This window comes from Saimiri boliviensis, chromosome 14 (genome assembly GCF_048565385.1).
Source record: "Saimiri boliviensis isolate mSaiBol1 chromosome 14, mSaiBol1.pri, whole genome shotgun sequence".
NCBI classification, from domain to species: Eukaryota; Metazoa; Chordata; class Mammalia; order Primates; family Cebidae; genus Saimiri; species Saimiri boliviensis.
Genome location: NC_133462.1, coordinates 5,404,951 through 5,421,532, shown reverse-complemented (window position 1 = coordinate 5,421,532; position 16,582 = coordinate 5,404,951). Strand labels below are relative to the sequence as shown.

The 16,582-nt window shown below is 47.4% G+C and overlaps 1 protein-coding gene and 1 pseudogene across 1 annotated transcript in view; one reads left to right on the top strand and one right to left on the bottom strand.

Moving 5' to 3' along the window:
• Window positions 1-10,430, bottom strand: part of LOC120362775 (uncharacterized) — a 114,990-nt gene extending 104,560 nt beyond the window's left edge. The window contains exon 1 of the mRNA XM_074385556.1: window positions 10,367-10,430. The gene's annotated coding sequence lies outside the window, so the exon portion shown is untranslated. The remainder of the gene's footprint in view (window positions 1-10,366) is intronic.
• LOC101043309 (methylosome subunit pICln pseudogene) lies at window positions 4,405-5,173 on the top strand (annotated as a pseudogene).
• Window positions 10,431-16,582: the final 6,152 nt, after the last annotated feature.

Sequence of the window (16,582 nt, the reverse complement as noted above, 5' to 3'; positions counted from 1 at the left end):
GTCTTTTAAAAAAAAACAACAACCACCACCAAAAAAAGACCTGCCTGAGTAACATAGTAAACCCCCCCCCCCATCGCCACACACACACACACACACACACACACACACACACAAAGCCAGTCATGGTGGCTCATGCCTGTGGTCTCTGCTGCTTGGAAGGCTGAAGTGGGAGGACTGCTTTAGCCCAGGAGGTAGAGGCTGAAGTGAACTATGACTGTGTCACTGTACTCCAGGCTGGGTGACAGGAAGACTGTCTCAAAAAGAAAAAAAAGAATAAAGGCAATCAACATAATTCAGTGTCTGTGGTAACATGGGCAAGATACTAGGTGCAGATCCAGACCAAAATTTACTATAGCATCACAGAGGCTGCAGAATATCTGGTAGACAACAGAATTCCTCCCAAGTATAAACTGGCAAAGTCTCTTCGGTTAGATTACAGGCAAAAGCATAGAGAGGATGCACCCTCAGAAAAGGCTTGAGAGGCCTCCAGAATCTCTAGTCAGGTTGAATAAAGTGTGTTCTCCATGAACAAAGACAAATACCAAAAACTGAGTGAAGTGGATGTTTTGTGAGATGCTGAAATTCCAACAGAAGATTAACAAGATAACAAAGAGAAAAAAAAAATGAACCATACAAAAGAACAAATTAAGTCACCACAAACTGACATTAAAGAAACAAAGATATATTAATTACTAAATAAAGAATTCAAAATAAGAGTCATAAGATGCTCAACCACAGGAAATCAGGAAAACAAGATATGAACAAAATGAGATTGTTAACAATAAGAAACCATGAAGACACACCAATAGAGTCTAGCATCTGTGTGCAGTGCCTCACACCTGTAATCCCAGCACTTTGGGAAGCCTAGGCAGGAGGATCGCTTGAGGCCAGGAGTTCAAGACCAGTCTAGACAACATGGTGAAACTCTGTCTCTATCAAAAATAAAAAATACAAAAAGTGGCCAGGTACAGCGGCTCACACCTATAATCTCAGCACTTTGGAAGGCCAAGTGAGGCAGATCACCTGAGGTCAGGAGTTCGACACCAGCCTGGTTACCATAGTGAAACCCTCTCTCTACTAAAAATACAAAAATCAGCCAGGGATGGTCGTGGGCAGCTGTAATCCCAGCTACTCGGGACGTTCAGACAGAAGAACTGCTTGAACCTGGGAGGTGGAGGTTGCAGTGATCCCAGATCATACCACTGCACTACAGTCTAGGCAACAGAGGGAGACTCCATCTCAAAAAAAAAAAGAAAGAAAGAAAAAACAGCTGGGCATGGTGGCACATGCCTGTGGTCCTAGCTAGCAGGGAGGCTGAGTTTGGAGGATCCCTGAAGCTTGGGAGGCGAAGGTTGCTGTGAGCCAAGATCACACCACTGCACTCCAACCTGGGTGACAGAATGAGATCCCATCTCAAAAAAAAAAAAAAAAAAAAAATTCTAGAGCTAAAAAACAAAAAAACATTAACTGAATTGGAAAGCATACTAGAGAAACTAAATAACTGACTTGATCAGGTAGAAGAAACAAGCAGTAAAAAAAAAAAAAAAAAAAAAAAAAAGAGAAAGGCCAGGCACAGTGGTTCAAGCCTATAATCTCAGCGCTTTGGGAGGCCAAGGTGGGCAGATTGCCTGAAGTCAGGAGTTCAAGACCAGCCTGGCCAACATGGTGAAACCCCATCTCGACTACAAAATTAGCCAGGTGTGGTGGCAGGCACCTGTAATCCCAGCTACTAGGGAGTATGAGGCAGGAGAATGGCGTGAACCCAGAAGGCAGAGGTTGCAGTGAGCTGAGATCACACCACTGCACCCCAGCCTGGGTGACGAGGCAAGACTCCATCTCCAAGAAAAAAGAAAGAAAGAAAGAAAGAAAGAAAGATACAACGTACCATGACTGAATCAAAAATAAATTTAAAAAAATCTGTACATGCCTACAAATAATAACACTGAAGTAGTAATCAAAATGTCCCAACAAGTAAATTGAAAAAAAAAAAAAAACTCAACAAAAAAGACCAGGTATAGACACATAATTTGTAATCATTGCATAATTCTACTGAACATTTTTTTTTTTAAAGATGGGGTTTCAGCATGTTGGTCAGGCTGGCCTTGAACTCCCGACCTCAAGTGATCTGTCTGCCTTGGCCTCCAAAGTGCTTGGATTATAGGCGGCATGAGACACCACGGCCTCTACTGAACATTTAATGAAGAATTAACACCAATCCTTCTCAATTCCAAATAACTAAAGAGAAAACACACACACAAAATTCCTTCAATGACACCACCATTACTGGCATAGAACACACTCACAAATACGTGACAGCAAAACTATAGAACAATATCCCTAAAAATATTGATGAAAAAGTCCTCAACATAATATTAGTATTGGGAAACTAAATTGTATAGCACATTAACAGGGACCATGTCCAAATGGGATGACAAGGATGGTTTAAGAGAAGAAAGAGCCGGGCGCGGTGGCTCAAGCCTGTAATCCCAGCACTTTGGGAGCCCGAGGCGGGTGGATCATGAGGTCAAGAGATCGAGACCAACCTGGTCAACATGGTGAAACCCCGTCTCTACTAAAAATACAAAAACATGCCGGGCGCGGTGGCTCAAGCCTGTAATCCCAGCACTTTGGGAGGCCGAGGAGGGTGGATCACGAGGTCGAGAGATCGAGACCATCCTGGTCAACATGGTGAAACCCTGTCTCTACTAAAAGTGCAAAACATTAGCTGGGCATGGTGGCACGTGCCTGTAATCGCAGCTACTCAGGAGGCTGAGGCAGGAGAATTGCCTGAACCCAGGAGGCGGAGGTTGCGGTGAGCCGGGATCGCGCCATTGCACTCCAGCCTGGGTAACAAGGGCGAAACTCCGTCTCAAAAAAAAAAAAAAAAAAAGCGCCGGGCGCGGTGGCTCAAGCCTGTAATCTCAGCACTTTGGGAGGCTGAGGTGGGTGGATCACGAGGTCGAGAGATCGAGACCATCCTGGTCAACATGGTGAAACCCTGTCTCTACTAAAAGTGCAAAACATTAGCTGGGCATGGTGGCACGTGCCTGTAATCCCAGCTACTCAGGAGGCTGAGGCAGGAGAACTGCCTGAGCCCAGGAGGCGGAGGTTGTGGTGAGCCAAGATCGCGCCATTGCACTCCAGCCTGGGTAACAAGAGCAAAACTCCGTCTCAAAAAAAAAAAAATAATAATAATAATAAAAAATTAAAAAAAAAAGTATCTGACAAAATTCAATACAGTTCATGATAAAGACCAAAACAACAACAACAACAAAAAAAAAAAAAAAAACAAAAAAAACGACAAACTAGGAAGAGAAGAAAATATGAGAACATGAGATTTGGCCATGATTTCTTGGATATAATACCAAAAGCACTGGCAGAAAAGCAAAAACAGATGAATGGAACTACATCCAAGTGAAAAACTGTCCATCAAGAGAGAATGCTCCAGCCACGGTGTAGAAGAGCAAGCTCCTGTTTCCCAACACAAAAATGAAAATTTTCAAAATTTGCAAGTTAAAATATCACATCAAAACAGTCACTGAAAACTTTTTTTAAAATCTCCTAATAAAGGCCAGGCATGGTGGCTCACGCCTGTAATTCCAGCACTTTGGGAGGTGAGGCGGGCATATTGTGAGGTCAGGAGCTCAAGACCAGCCTGGCCAATAAGGTGAAACCCGGTCTCTACTAAAATACAAAAAATTGGCTGGGCATGTAATCCCAGCTACTTGGGAGGCTGAGGCAGGGGAATCACTTGAACCTGGGAGGTGGAGGTTGCAGTGAACCAAGATCGCGCCACTGCACTCCAGTCTGGTGACAGAGTAAGACTCGGGCTCAAAAAAAAAAAAGAATATGAAGTCAGAAACACAGTCGTAAAGTTTCAAATATAATATAAATGAGGCAGGAAAGCTTTCCCCTTAGTGTTCTCATTTTAAAGCATTTAGCAGGAATTTGTGCACAGTAATATGTGACCTCATGGGCAGCCTCTTGAATCCTGTTCTACAAAGAGGTGGCATGTATCCAGATGTGGTCCCTAAACAATCCCTGCTGCCCAGCATACAACCCACACAAATATATGACAAGAAAACAAAACTATAGCCAGGTGCAGTGGCTCATGCCTGTAATCCCAGCACTTTGGGAGGCCGAAGTGGGCAGATCACAAGGTCAGGAGATCGAGACCAGCCTAGCCAGTAAGGTGAAACCCCCATCTGTACTAAAGATACAAAAAATTAGCCAGTGTGGCGGCACGCACCTGTAGTCCCAGCTACTTGGGAGGCTGAGGCAGAGGAATCGCTTAAACTAGGAGGCAGAGGTTGCAGTGAGCCAAGATCGCGCCATTGCACTTCAGTTGGGTGACAGAGCAAGATACTGTCTAAAAATAAAAAAAGAGCTTTCCGGGGCGGGCGGTGCTGTGCAAGCATTGCTGTGCCCCAACTCCCTCAGGACCTGTGTTGCTGCATTCCCTGCTGCCATGAGCTTTCTTAAAAGTTTCCCTCCGCCTGGGCCGGCGGAGGGGCTCCTGCGGCAGCAGCCGGACACCGAGGCTGTGCTGAAGGGCCTTGGCACCGGTACCCTTTACATCGCTGAGAGCCGCCTGTCTTGGTTAGATGGCTCCGGATTAGGATTCTCACTGGAATACCCCACGATTAGCTTACATGCATTGTCCAGGGACAGAAGTGACTATCTAGGAGAGCACTTGTATGTTATGGTAAATGCCAAATTTGAAGAAGAATCAAAAGACTCTGTTGCTGATGAAGAAGAGGAAGACAGTGATGATGTTGAACCTATTACTGAATTTAGATTTGTGCCTAGTGATAAATCAGCATTGGAGGCAATGTTCACTGCAATGTGCGAATGCCAGGCCTTGCATCCAGATCCTGAGGATGAGGATTCAGTTGACTATGATGGAGAAGAATATGATGTGGAAGCACATGAACAAGGACAGGGGGACATCCCTACATTTTACACCTATGAAGAAGGATTATCCCATCTAACAGCAGAACGCCAAGCCACATTGGAGAGATTAGAAGGAATGCTTTCTCAGTCTGTGAGCAGCCAGTATAATATGGCTGGGGTCGGGACAGAAGATTCAATAAGAGATTATGAAGATGGTATGGAGGTGGATACCACACCAACAGTTGCTGGACAATTTGAGGATGCAGATGTCGATCACTGAAAATGACATCTGCCGGTTTAAGATTCTGCTCCTACCTGTAGGAGAGAACTCGGTGCCTCTTCCACTCTGGAGCGAAGTTGATGGAAGTCTTTTTTCCTTTTCCAAAACCCAACCTGAACCAGTTCTTTCTTGAGACAGACTATATTGAGACAAGTTGTCACCAGCAGAAGATAGATAATTTGACCTTTATTAACTTGATGAATTAACTTAACCAAGAGGGTATTTATAGTTTATTATTTACCCCAAAACTTTCTGTGTCTGGGTACCCTCTGAGTAGGCCTGTAATTCCTGCCTTCACCGTATCGGTATCCATCTTCTGTAAGCTAGCAGAGGTATCTGTGTGGTACAAATGCACAGGAGCGTGGTGTAGGTAGACTGGGTGGGAAAGAGAGAGCTCCTTTCGCCATGTTTTACCAGTCTGCTCTGTTATCATCTCTTAGGTTATATCCTTTGATTTCCAACCTTTTAGGTTAGTTTCTGTAACAGAACAAGTGAGTCTGGGATGAAGTCCTCAAAGTACTTCAAATGGTAATTGGTTTGTTTTTGTAATAGCTTAACAAATAAACCTAGGTTTTCTATTAAAAAAAAAAAAAAAGCCGGGCGCGGTTGCTCAAGCCTGTAATCCCAGCACTTTGGGAGGCCGAGGCGGGTGGATCACGAGGTCAAGAGATCGAGACCATCCTGGTCAACATGGTGAAACCCCGTCTCTACTAAAGATACAAAAAATTAGCTGGGCATGGTGGCGCGTGCCTGTAATCCCAGCTACTCAGGAGGCTGAGGCAGGAGAATTGCCTGAACCCAGGAGGCGGAGGTTGCGGTGAGCCGAGATCGCGCCATTGCATTCCAGCCTGGGTAACAAGAGCGAAACTCCGTCTCAAAAAAAAAAAAAAAAAAAAAGAAAGAAAGAAAGAAAAAGAAAACAAAACCATAGACTAACACCCCTGAAAATATTGGTGAAAAAGTCCTGAGCATACTATTAGGGGGGCACACCCCATTTCCAATTTATGCCTGGGTATTAACCCTTTCCAAGCACCGTTTCCCACGTTCATGTCATTAGGTCATGCGTCACGTAATCTAAGTGAGATGAGAGGGATGGACACATGGGTGAGTGAGCAAGCGTGTGAGGCAGGATGCTTCAGACTCAAAGACTTGCAACTTCAAAGAATGACATTTTGTTACAGTAGGCAGCTCTTCTGGTATGAGTAGGGCAGGGCAAGAGAGGGCTCCCCCTCCCCATACACACACATCAGGAATGTCAGGCCACCATTAGGTGATGGTCAGGTGGTTGCTAACTGTCTCTCCAAAATAATAGTCACAGCTGGCACCAAGAAAAGGCAGGCTCCTCATAGATAGAAAACACCTGAAACTGGTGATCAGCTGCTTCCCATGAGATCTTAGGAGGTGGGCGTGTGGGCTCAAGCATGCGAATAATAGCCCACCCCAAAGGAAGAATCAGGGAAGCCAGACCACTGAAGTATACCGACATAGAAAACCCCAAGTCAAAAGGCCAAACTGCACATGTGCCTTTCACGTTGCCCACCCGGCAATCTTCCAAGTGTACTTTCCTTCCTTTCATTTCTGCTGTAAAGTTTTTTTGTTTTGTTTTGTTTTTTGAGACAAGACGTTGCTCTGTCACCTAGAGTGCAATGGCATCATCTTGGCTCACTGCCAACCTCCACATCCCAGGATCGAAGGATTCTCCTGCCTCAGCCTCCCGAGTAGCTGGGACTACAGGCAGGTACCACCACACCTGGCTAATTTTTGTCTTTTTTGTAGAGATGGGGTTTTGCCATGCTGCTCAGGTTGTTTCTGAACCGTAGGACTCAAGCGATACGCCCTCCTCAGCCTGCCAACGAATTGGGATGACAAGTGTGTGAGCCACCGTGCCTGGCCATTTCTGCTCTAAAACTTGCCTCAGTCTCTCCTTCTGCCTTGTGCCCCTCAGTTGAATTTTTTTCTTCTGAGGAGGCAGGAATTGAGGCTGGTGCAGACCTGTATGGATATGGATTCACCGCCCATAACAATTTCAGAAATAAGAGAAATGAAAATCAACTGATAATGTTACTTTGCCTAAGAGCCATCCCTGTTTCCTTTTCTTTCTCTTCCTCCTCTTCCAGGCATCTTCCTTGGGTAACAGGAAAAAGCCTTTAGAAGTCAATCCTGAATGTCCAAAATATGCTGTTTAATGACTAGACTCAACACTTTCTTCTTCTTTTTTTTTTTTTTTTGAGACGGAGTTTCGCTCTTGTTACCCAGGCTGGAGTGCAATGGCGCAATCTCGGCTCACTGCAACCTCCGCCTCCTGGGTTCAAGCAATTCTCCTGCCTCAGCCTCCCGAGTAGCTGGGACTACATGCATGCACCACCATGCCCAGCTAATTTTTGTATTTTTAGTAGAGATGGGGTTTCACCATGTTAACCAGAATGGTCTCGATCTCTTGACCTCATGATCCACCCGCCTCGGCCTCCCAAAGTACCGCACTCGGCCTTTTTTTTTTTTTTGAGACAACATCTCCCTCTGTTACCCAGGCTGGAGTGCAATGCCATGATCTCGGCTCACCGCAACCTCTGCATCCTGGCTACAAGCAATTCTCCTGCCTCAGTCTCCTGAGTAGCTGCGGCTACAGGTGTATGCCACCACACCCAACTAATTTTTGTATTTTTAGTAGAGATGGGGTTTCACCATGTTGGTCAGGCTGGTATCAAGCTTCTGATCTTGTGATCCACCTGCCTTGGCCTCCCAAAGTGCTGGGATTACAGGCGTGAGCCACTACGCCTGGCCAACACCTTCATTTTTGTGCCTCAAACACCCATCCAGGCAAGACCTCGCTGTGGAAAGCCACTCCTTTGCAAGTCACTGCACCAGATGGGACACAGACTCCTACAGGAAGGCCAACAAGTGAGTTTCTGGCCCCTTTCTTCAGAACCCACTCCCCTTCTGGAGAGGCACACAAAGGCTGCAGCAGTGGGGGGCTGGGATGGACTGAGCTCCCTTTCAGGTCACAGCTTCCACACTAACCCAACCCCATGCAGTCCCCTCCCCTCTCTGTGAATCCCAGACTGATCTCAGCCTTCAGAAACAAGTTGCAGAGCCTTGGAGCTCAATGCTGAACGCACCTGGACTCACCTTTAGATATGATAAAGGACAGGCCCCAACGTATTTGAATGCAAACTTCAGGTAAGGGGGCACCAGAGGGGTACCTGCAAAATACCCCAGTACTATAATGTGAAGCCAGGGTTGGGTTCTGCCCAGACGGGGCAAGCCCAGCACACCCCACACCTTCTGGCTCTGCTTGCCCCCTTCGGCCTTGTCATCGGGATCAAAACAGTAGACAGCAAAGGAAGGGAAAGAGAACATCCACAGCAGCCAGTATGAACCCAGAGGTGGGGGTGACGGTGTGGCTGGAGTGGTGAATTGGGGTAGGAGTCCACAGAAGTGCCCTCTAAGAAGGTGGTAGTAGCAGAAAGACCTAAGGAAGGGGTTTTTTTCCCCTGCAGCTGAGGGGCCAGAGAGTCCTAGGCAGAAGGAGAGCCCAAATGAAGGTCCTGAGGCAGGGTCAACCTGGCGAAGGAAGCGAGTTTGCACACGCAGCTGAGGGGCCAGCGAGTTCCAGCAGAGACACAGCCCACGTGACGGCCTTGAGGCAGGAGCACCCTCAGCCCCAGGAACAGGAAAGAGGCCTGTGTGGCTGGAGCAGAGGGGACAAGGAGGACACAGGAAGGAGATGAGGTCAGAGAGGTCCTGGGGACACAGATCAGGCAGCGGGGAGGTCTTCAAACAATTTTTTTCCCATACCTCAAAATAATCTAGAAATGACTTATTTCCATACCTGTTTTGTACCTTTTTCTTTCTCATAAATTAACACACTAACGATGTCATTATTTAAAAATTTTAATACATGTAGACATGTTCAGCTAAGTCGCCCGAAATCCAGGGTCGCCCTCATCTGAGATGTGCAGGATTGCAGGGGGAATGTGTCTGGGAAGTTCAGGTCACTTTTGGGCACATGAAAGCGGAGATGCCTGCTGGACTCCCAGAGGAGAGTTGAGGAGACAACTGGACACAGGATTCCAGTGTTCAGGGGAAAGGTCTGCAGGGAACATGGAGCCCTGCAGGCGGGTTTAAAGCCATGAGATGAGATGATGAGGAAGGGCAGTGGGTGTGGACCGATACCAGAAGTCCAAGGGGTAAGCTGAGGGTCACTCCACATTCAGAGAACAGAGCTCAAGATATACTAGAAGAGAAAAGTGTAAAGTGATCAGGGAGGCAGGAAGAAAATTAAGAGAAATATGTTTTTTTTTATTATTTTTTTTGAGACGGAGTGTTGCTCTGTTGCCCAGGCTGGAGTGCAATGGTGAGATCTCGGCTCACTGCAACCTCCTCCTCCCGAGATCAAGCGATTCTCCCGCCTCAGCCTCTGAGTAGCTGAGATTACAGGCGTGAAGCACCACACCCGGATAACTGCTTTGCAGAAACGCGGTTTCACCATGCTGGGGAGGCTGGTGTCGAACTCCTAACCTCAAGTGATCCACCCGCCTCGGCCTCCCGAAGTGCTGGGATCACAGGCGTGAGCCACCGCGCCCAGCTCCTCCTCTAACTCTTCTAGGCTCTCGGCAGATCCCGACCCACCCTCTGCTCTGCCATGTTTATAGGTTTCTCTGATTCTTTCCTCTGTCCCTCTCTGTCTCCCGATGCCCTCGGCCCACACATTCACAGGCGGCTTTGGAGTCAGACGTCAGCATCCTGGAGGGGCGCGTTTTCCAGGGGGTGGAGCTGGGCAGGCCCCGGCTTGAGGAGGAGGGAGGTGGGGGGCGACGGCGCCTTCGGACAGGGGTGGGGTCTGCAGGATCCCAGGACCAGGCAGAGGACGCGCCTCCCCAGGACGGGGGCTGCGCGCTGCGCTCCAGGGGCCCGCGAGGGCGAGGCTGGGGGTCGCGCAGGGCGAGAATCCACCTCACCGGTGACGACTTGAAAAAGCGCGGGGTGGGCGGAGGGGACAGGAAAGGGAAGGAGACGCGAAAGGCCGGGGACAGGGACCAGTCTCAGACGGAGACTCCCCTACATGGCGAGGTCTGTATTTACCCGGGGGTGGAGGTGTGGGGACTTTAAGGTCAGCAGAGACACCCGGGGAACCGAGGTGTGGAAACGGGGGACGGCGAATCGAAGGTTTAAGTTACACAGAGGTACACTCACGCTCGTCGGCGTCACGCCCACTCTGCGACCCGCTTCCGAGACTGCAGGAAACGGCGCATGCGCGCAGCGAAGAGCCAGGCAGCCCGGGGCGGGGCCGGGGGCGGGGCCCGTGCAGTTTTAAGGTACAAGCTTAGTGCTGTGGGGGCCCCTTGCGTTGGAAAGGAAAATGTTTTCCTCTTACCAAGAGGAAAACGGTTTCTCTCAACACTATTTTTGCCAGCGGGTTGGACTGGATTCTGTTAGGGAGTTTCCTGGAGCTCAGCGGTCTGGGAACTGGGAATTCCGTGGGGGATCCAGGAGGAAAGGTGATCGGATCTGGGAAAGTTCCTGCAAATCAGTTTAATTCACCGCGCTCTGAAAGGCCGGGCGCGGTGGCTCACGCCTGTAATCCTGGCACTTTGGGAGGCCGAGGTGGGTGGATCACCTGAGGCCGGGGGTTCAAGACCAGCCTGGCCATCGTGGTGAAACCTCATCTTCAAAAAAAAAAAAAAGTTCTGAATGTATCTGTGAATGGGGTGCAAACTAGACTGAAATGCAAAACTCTGCCCGGAAGGAATGTGACACGTAATGCTATTGTCCAAAGGATCCTCCTTTCCATTTTTTTCTTTTTTTTCTGAGACGGACTCTTGCTCTGTCGCCCAGGTTGGAGTGCAGTGACACAATCTCGGCTCACTGCAAACCTGCCTCCTGGGTTCAAGCGATTCTCCTGCCTCAGCCTCCCAAGCAGCTGGGATGATGGGAGCCCACCACCACTCCTTGCTAATATGTAATATTTTTAGTAGAGATGGGGTTTCACTATGTTGGCCAGGGTGGTCTCGAACTCCTGACTTCATGATCTGCCTGCCTCAGCTTCCCAAAGTGCTGGGATTACAGGTGTGAGCCACTGCGCCCGGTGTATCTGGCTTTTTTCTATGTAAACAAGAATATTCTCATTAGACTTGAGGACTCCTCACTGGAAAACGTGGTTCTTTGCAGTAAGCTCTTTTCAATAACACAAAGGATTGCGATGGGTTCTTTAATCTTTGCTATTTTCCAGAATTATAGGTTAAGAATATACTTCAACATTGTCACCCCATTCCATATTCCATTTTCTGTTGATTATAAGAGTATCTGAAACCAGGTAATTTTTTTTTTTTTTTTTTTTGATACGGAGTTTCGTTCCTTACCCAGGCTGGAGTGCAATGGCGCGATCTCGGCTCACCGCAACCTCCGCCTCCTGGGTTCAGGCAATTCTCCTGCCTCAGCCTCCTGAGTAGCTGGGACTACAGGCACGTGCCACCATGCCCAGCCAATGTTTTGTATTTTTAGTAGAGACGGGGTTTCACCATGTTGACCAGGATGGTCTCGATCTCTCGACCTCGTGATCCACCCGCCTCAGCCTCCCAAAGTGCTGGGATTACAGGCTTGAGCCACCGTGCCCGGCTGAAACCAGGTAATTTTGATGGAAAGATACTTTACACAGTTCTAGAGGCTGAGAAAGTCTAAGAACCAGGGGATGCATTTGGTGAGAGCCTCCTTCCTGGTGGCAACTGTCTACCATCTTGAGGGGTGGGCACAAGGCCTCATATGGCCAGAGGGCTGTGGGTAATGCCACCAGTCCCACTCCAGTGATAATCTATTGGTCATTAACCCATTAATTCATTAATTCATGAATGGATTAATTCACTCATGAAGGCAGAGCCCTGATGACCCAATCATTTCTTATCTCTGTCTCCCAGGTTCAAGCGATTCTCTTGCCTCAGTCTCCCTAGTAGCTGGGATCACAGGCGTGCACCACCATACCTGGCTAAATTTTTTTGTATTTTTAGTGGAGATGGGGGTTTCACCATGTTGGCCAGGCTGGTCTTGAACTCCTGATCTCAAGGGATCCACCTTCCTTGGCCTCCCAAAGTGCTGAGATTACATGTGTGAGTCACGGTGCCTGGCCCATGAATGCTTTCTTTATTCACCTTTTTTTTTTTTTTTTTTTTTTTTTTTGAGATGGAGTTTCGCTCATTACCCAGGCTGGAGTGCAATGGCGCGATCTCGGCTCACCACAACCTCCGCCTCCTGGGTTCAAGCAATTCTCCTGCCTCCGCCTCCCTAGTAGCTGGGATTACAGGCACGCGCCACCATGCCCAGCTAATTTTTGTATTTTTAGTAGAGACGGGGTTTCACCATGTTGACCAGGATGGTCTCGATCTCCTGACCTCGTGATCCACCCGCCTCTGCCTCCCAAAGTGCTGGGATTACATGCGTGAGCCACCGCGCCCAGCATTCACCTTTTTTCTTAGTGACCATTTTTTCCCCCCACTGTTTTCCCCCATCGATTCTCTTCTTAATTCACTTGATACTGTTGACACATCAAAGTTCCAACAGACGACGTGGAGACAGCAAAATTTGGTAAGGCTTCCCGAGCTGTTTTTTTGTTTTGTAGAAGTAAGCTACCGTGGAGTGCACACATTAAAGGAACAACCTTAAACTATTTTTATCCTCTTTCTTTAGTTCTCAAGAATAACTTCAGGATGTATTGGGAATATAACACCCTGAAATATGAAGAAACTGGCCAAAGCAGCCTGGGCTCCATTCCAGAGCCTTCTTCCCCTTTTCAAAGAACAGGACGTCTTTCACTGCTTCAGCGAACGTCATCACAAGGCCATGTGCCATAAAACCTAGGGTGGGCTGCTTTTTGGGGTCCCTCAGCTTCAGTGCCAGTGGGGACACAAGTAGATGAGACACCATCTTTCCCTAGCCGTTTTCTTGAGCCTTGGGAGACGGGCTTCCAGTGAATCAATCCTAGGCTTCTACTGCCCCTTGTTGCCTGCAGTAGCCAACTCACTTTACTGATCTTGTGTGCGTGGGTTCTGTCTCACTGGAGTCAGACAATTCGGTAACCAGGGCGAAGTGAACCTCCCTCACAGGCAAGGAGGGTTCGTAATCCTCCTACACTTGGCGGTGAGAATGCAACTGGCACACCCACTATGGAAAACAGTATGTTGGAAAACTTCCTAGAGTACCTACAAAACCTTATAGCAAACATCATACATCATGGTCAAAAGGTGAAAGATTCCTTCCAAAGGTTGGGGACAAGGCCAAGATGTACACTCTTACCACTTCCCTTGCACACAGTGTTAGCAATCCTTGGCCGGGTGTAGCGGCTCACATCTGTCATACCAGCACTTTGGGAGGCTGAGGCAGGAGAATTGTTTGAGTCCAAGATTTTGAGATCACCCCAGGCGAGACAGGGAGACCCCCACCTCTACAAAAAAAATTGAAAATTGGCTGGTGGCTGGGCGAGGTGGCTCACGCCTGTAATCTCAGCACTTTGGAAGGCTGAGGCAGGAGGATCCCTTGAGCCCAAGTCTTCAAGGTGGCAGTTAACTCTTGACTGCACCACTGCACTCCAGCCTGGGAAACAAAGCAAGACCCCATCTAGAAAAGACTACTACTACTAACACTGAAATAAGAAAAGTAAGGCTGTGCACAGTGGCTCACGCCTGTAATCCCAGCACTTCGAGAGGCCGAGGCGGGTGGATCATGAGGTCAACATGGTGAAACCCCGTCTCTACTAAAAATACGAAACATTAGCTTGGCATGGTGGCGCGTGCCTGTAATCCCAGCTACTCAGGAGGCTGAGGCAGAATTGCCTGAACACAGGAGGCGAAGGTTGCGGTGAGCCGAGATTGCGCCATTGCACTCCAGCCTGGGTAACAAGAGCGAAACTCCATCTCAAAAAAAAAAAAGAAAAATAATAGAGACCAAAAAGGAAGACATAACAGTGTACCTATGAGCACAGGACATGATGGTTGTGGTAAGCTAATGCACTCCACCCGGAAAGATATACATACAAAGGATTTCCTTTTCAATAGCCCTAGAACCCGTATTACATGGTCTCTCAAAGCAGAGTTTGCAGATGTGATCTGGCTGAGAATCTTGAGATGGCAGAATATGCAGGATTATTTGGTTAAAGCAGTATAATCACTAGAGTCCATATAGGAAAAATACAGGTGGAGGTACAATCACAGAGAATTGGCAATGCTTGCATAGCAAAGAGACAGAGATTCTATGATGCTGCCTTCTGACTGTAAAAATGGAGGAAGTAGGCCAGGAGGTAGAGGATGTAAGTGGTCTCTGGAACCTAGCAAAGGTAAAGAAATCAAATCTCCCCTTGAGATTCAAGGATGATAGTTCTATAAACCTGTTTGACTTCTGACCACCACACATTGACAGCATAAATCTTTTTTTTTTTTTTTTTTTTTTTTTTGAGATCGAGTTTTGCTCTTGCTGCCCAGGCTGGAGTGCAATGGCACGATCTTGGCTCACTATAACCTCTACCTCCCAGGTTCAAGGGATTCTCCTGCCTCAGCCTCATGAGTAGCTGGGATTACAGGCATGCACCACCATGCCCGGCTAATTTAGTATTTTTAGTAGAGACGGGGTTTCGCCATGTTGGACATGCTGGTCTCGAACTCCTGACCTCAAGTGATCCACCCGCCCAAAGTGATGGGATTACAGGCGTGAGTCACCACGCCTGGCCAAATCTTTGTTGTTTTAAGCCGCTCACTTTGTGGTGATAGTTACAGCAGCAATGGGAAATTAATAAAATGGTTTATGTAGAAAAGCCTAAGAAATCTAAAAAATCAGCCGGGCGCGGTGGCTCAAGCCTGTAATCCCAGCACTTCGGGAGGCTGAGGCAGGTGGATCACGAGGTCAAGAGATCGAGATCATCCTGGTCAACATGGTGAAACCCCGTCTCTACTAAAAATACAAAAAATTAGCTGGGCATGGTGGCATGTGCCTGTAATCCCAGCTACTCAGGAGGCTGAGGCAGGAGAATTGCTTGAACCCAGGACGCGGAGGTTGCGGTGAGCCGAGATCATGCCATTGCACTCCAGCCTGGGTAACAAAAGTGAAACTCCGTCTCAAAAAAAAAAAAAAAAAAAAAAAAAAAATCTAAAAAATCTGGAGAATGAGAGATTTTAAGGAAATAGACTACAAAATCAACATACAAAAATCTACTTTATTTCTATATACCAGCAATTAATACATGGAAATTGAAAATTAAAAAAACAATACTCCTCTGGTTTGAATATCCCCAACAAAACTCATTTGGAAACTTGATCCCCAATGTGGCCATATTGAGAGGTGGGGCCTTTTAAGAGGTCATTAGATCATGAGAGCTCAGCTGTCATGAATGAATCAATCCATACACAGATTAAGGGACTGTGTTATCATGGGAGCAGAAATGATGGTTTTGTAGGAAGAAGAGGAGAGATCAGAGCCAACAGTATACTTAGCCCTCTCACAGTGTGATTTGCTATGTTGCTTCAGGATGCTGCAGAGTGTCCACCAAGAAACCCTTACCGGCGTTGACCAAAAAGGTCACAAAATGTCTAACTTTGGCAAGGAGACCTTTATTTCTTACAAAGGGTTGCAGCCAGCAAGCTAGCCATCCAGCAGGCTGGGAAGCACAGGCTCAGCCAGAAACACAGGCAGTTCAGAGGAGGAAAGCTGAGGCGGGAATTTATGCTTAATAGCAATATGTTCAATATTAAGTAAACGTACTAATGGGTTATGGGAGGGTCATGCATATATGATAAGCAAACATACATGTTCCTAGTTTATCTACCAGAGCAAAATAAAATTCCCATTTTCTATACTCACTCTTGAAGGAAACATGAACATTAATCTTTTCAAATTACATCAGTGATCCAAGAACATCATAAAGGAGGTTTAATCTTTGTTCTCCACCACTTTTTTAATTTTTATATCTTTATTTGGAGATGGAGTTTTGCTCTTGTTGCCCAGGCTGGAGTGCAATGGTGCGGTCTTGGCTCACTGCAACCTCCACTTTCCAGGTTCAAGCAATTCTCCTGCCTCAGTCCCCCAAGTAGCTAGGATTACAGGCGCCCACCCCCATGCTGGGATAATTTCTGTATTTTTAATAGAGACAGGGTTTCACCATGTTGGCCAGACTGGTCTTGAGCTCCTGACCTCAGGTGATCCACCTGCGTTGGCCTCCCAAAGTGCTGGGATTACAGGCGTGAGCCACCGCACCCAGCCAACTTTATTTCATATATATATACATGAAATATATATTTTTTTGAGGCTGAGTTTCACTCTTATTGCCCAGGCTGGAGTGTAATGGTGTGATCTTGGCTCAATGCAACTTCCACCTCCCAGGTTCAAGCGATTTTCCTGCCTCAGCCTCCAGAGTAGCTAGGACTACAAGCATGT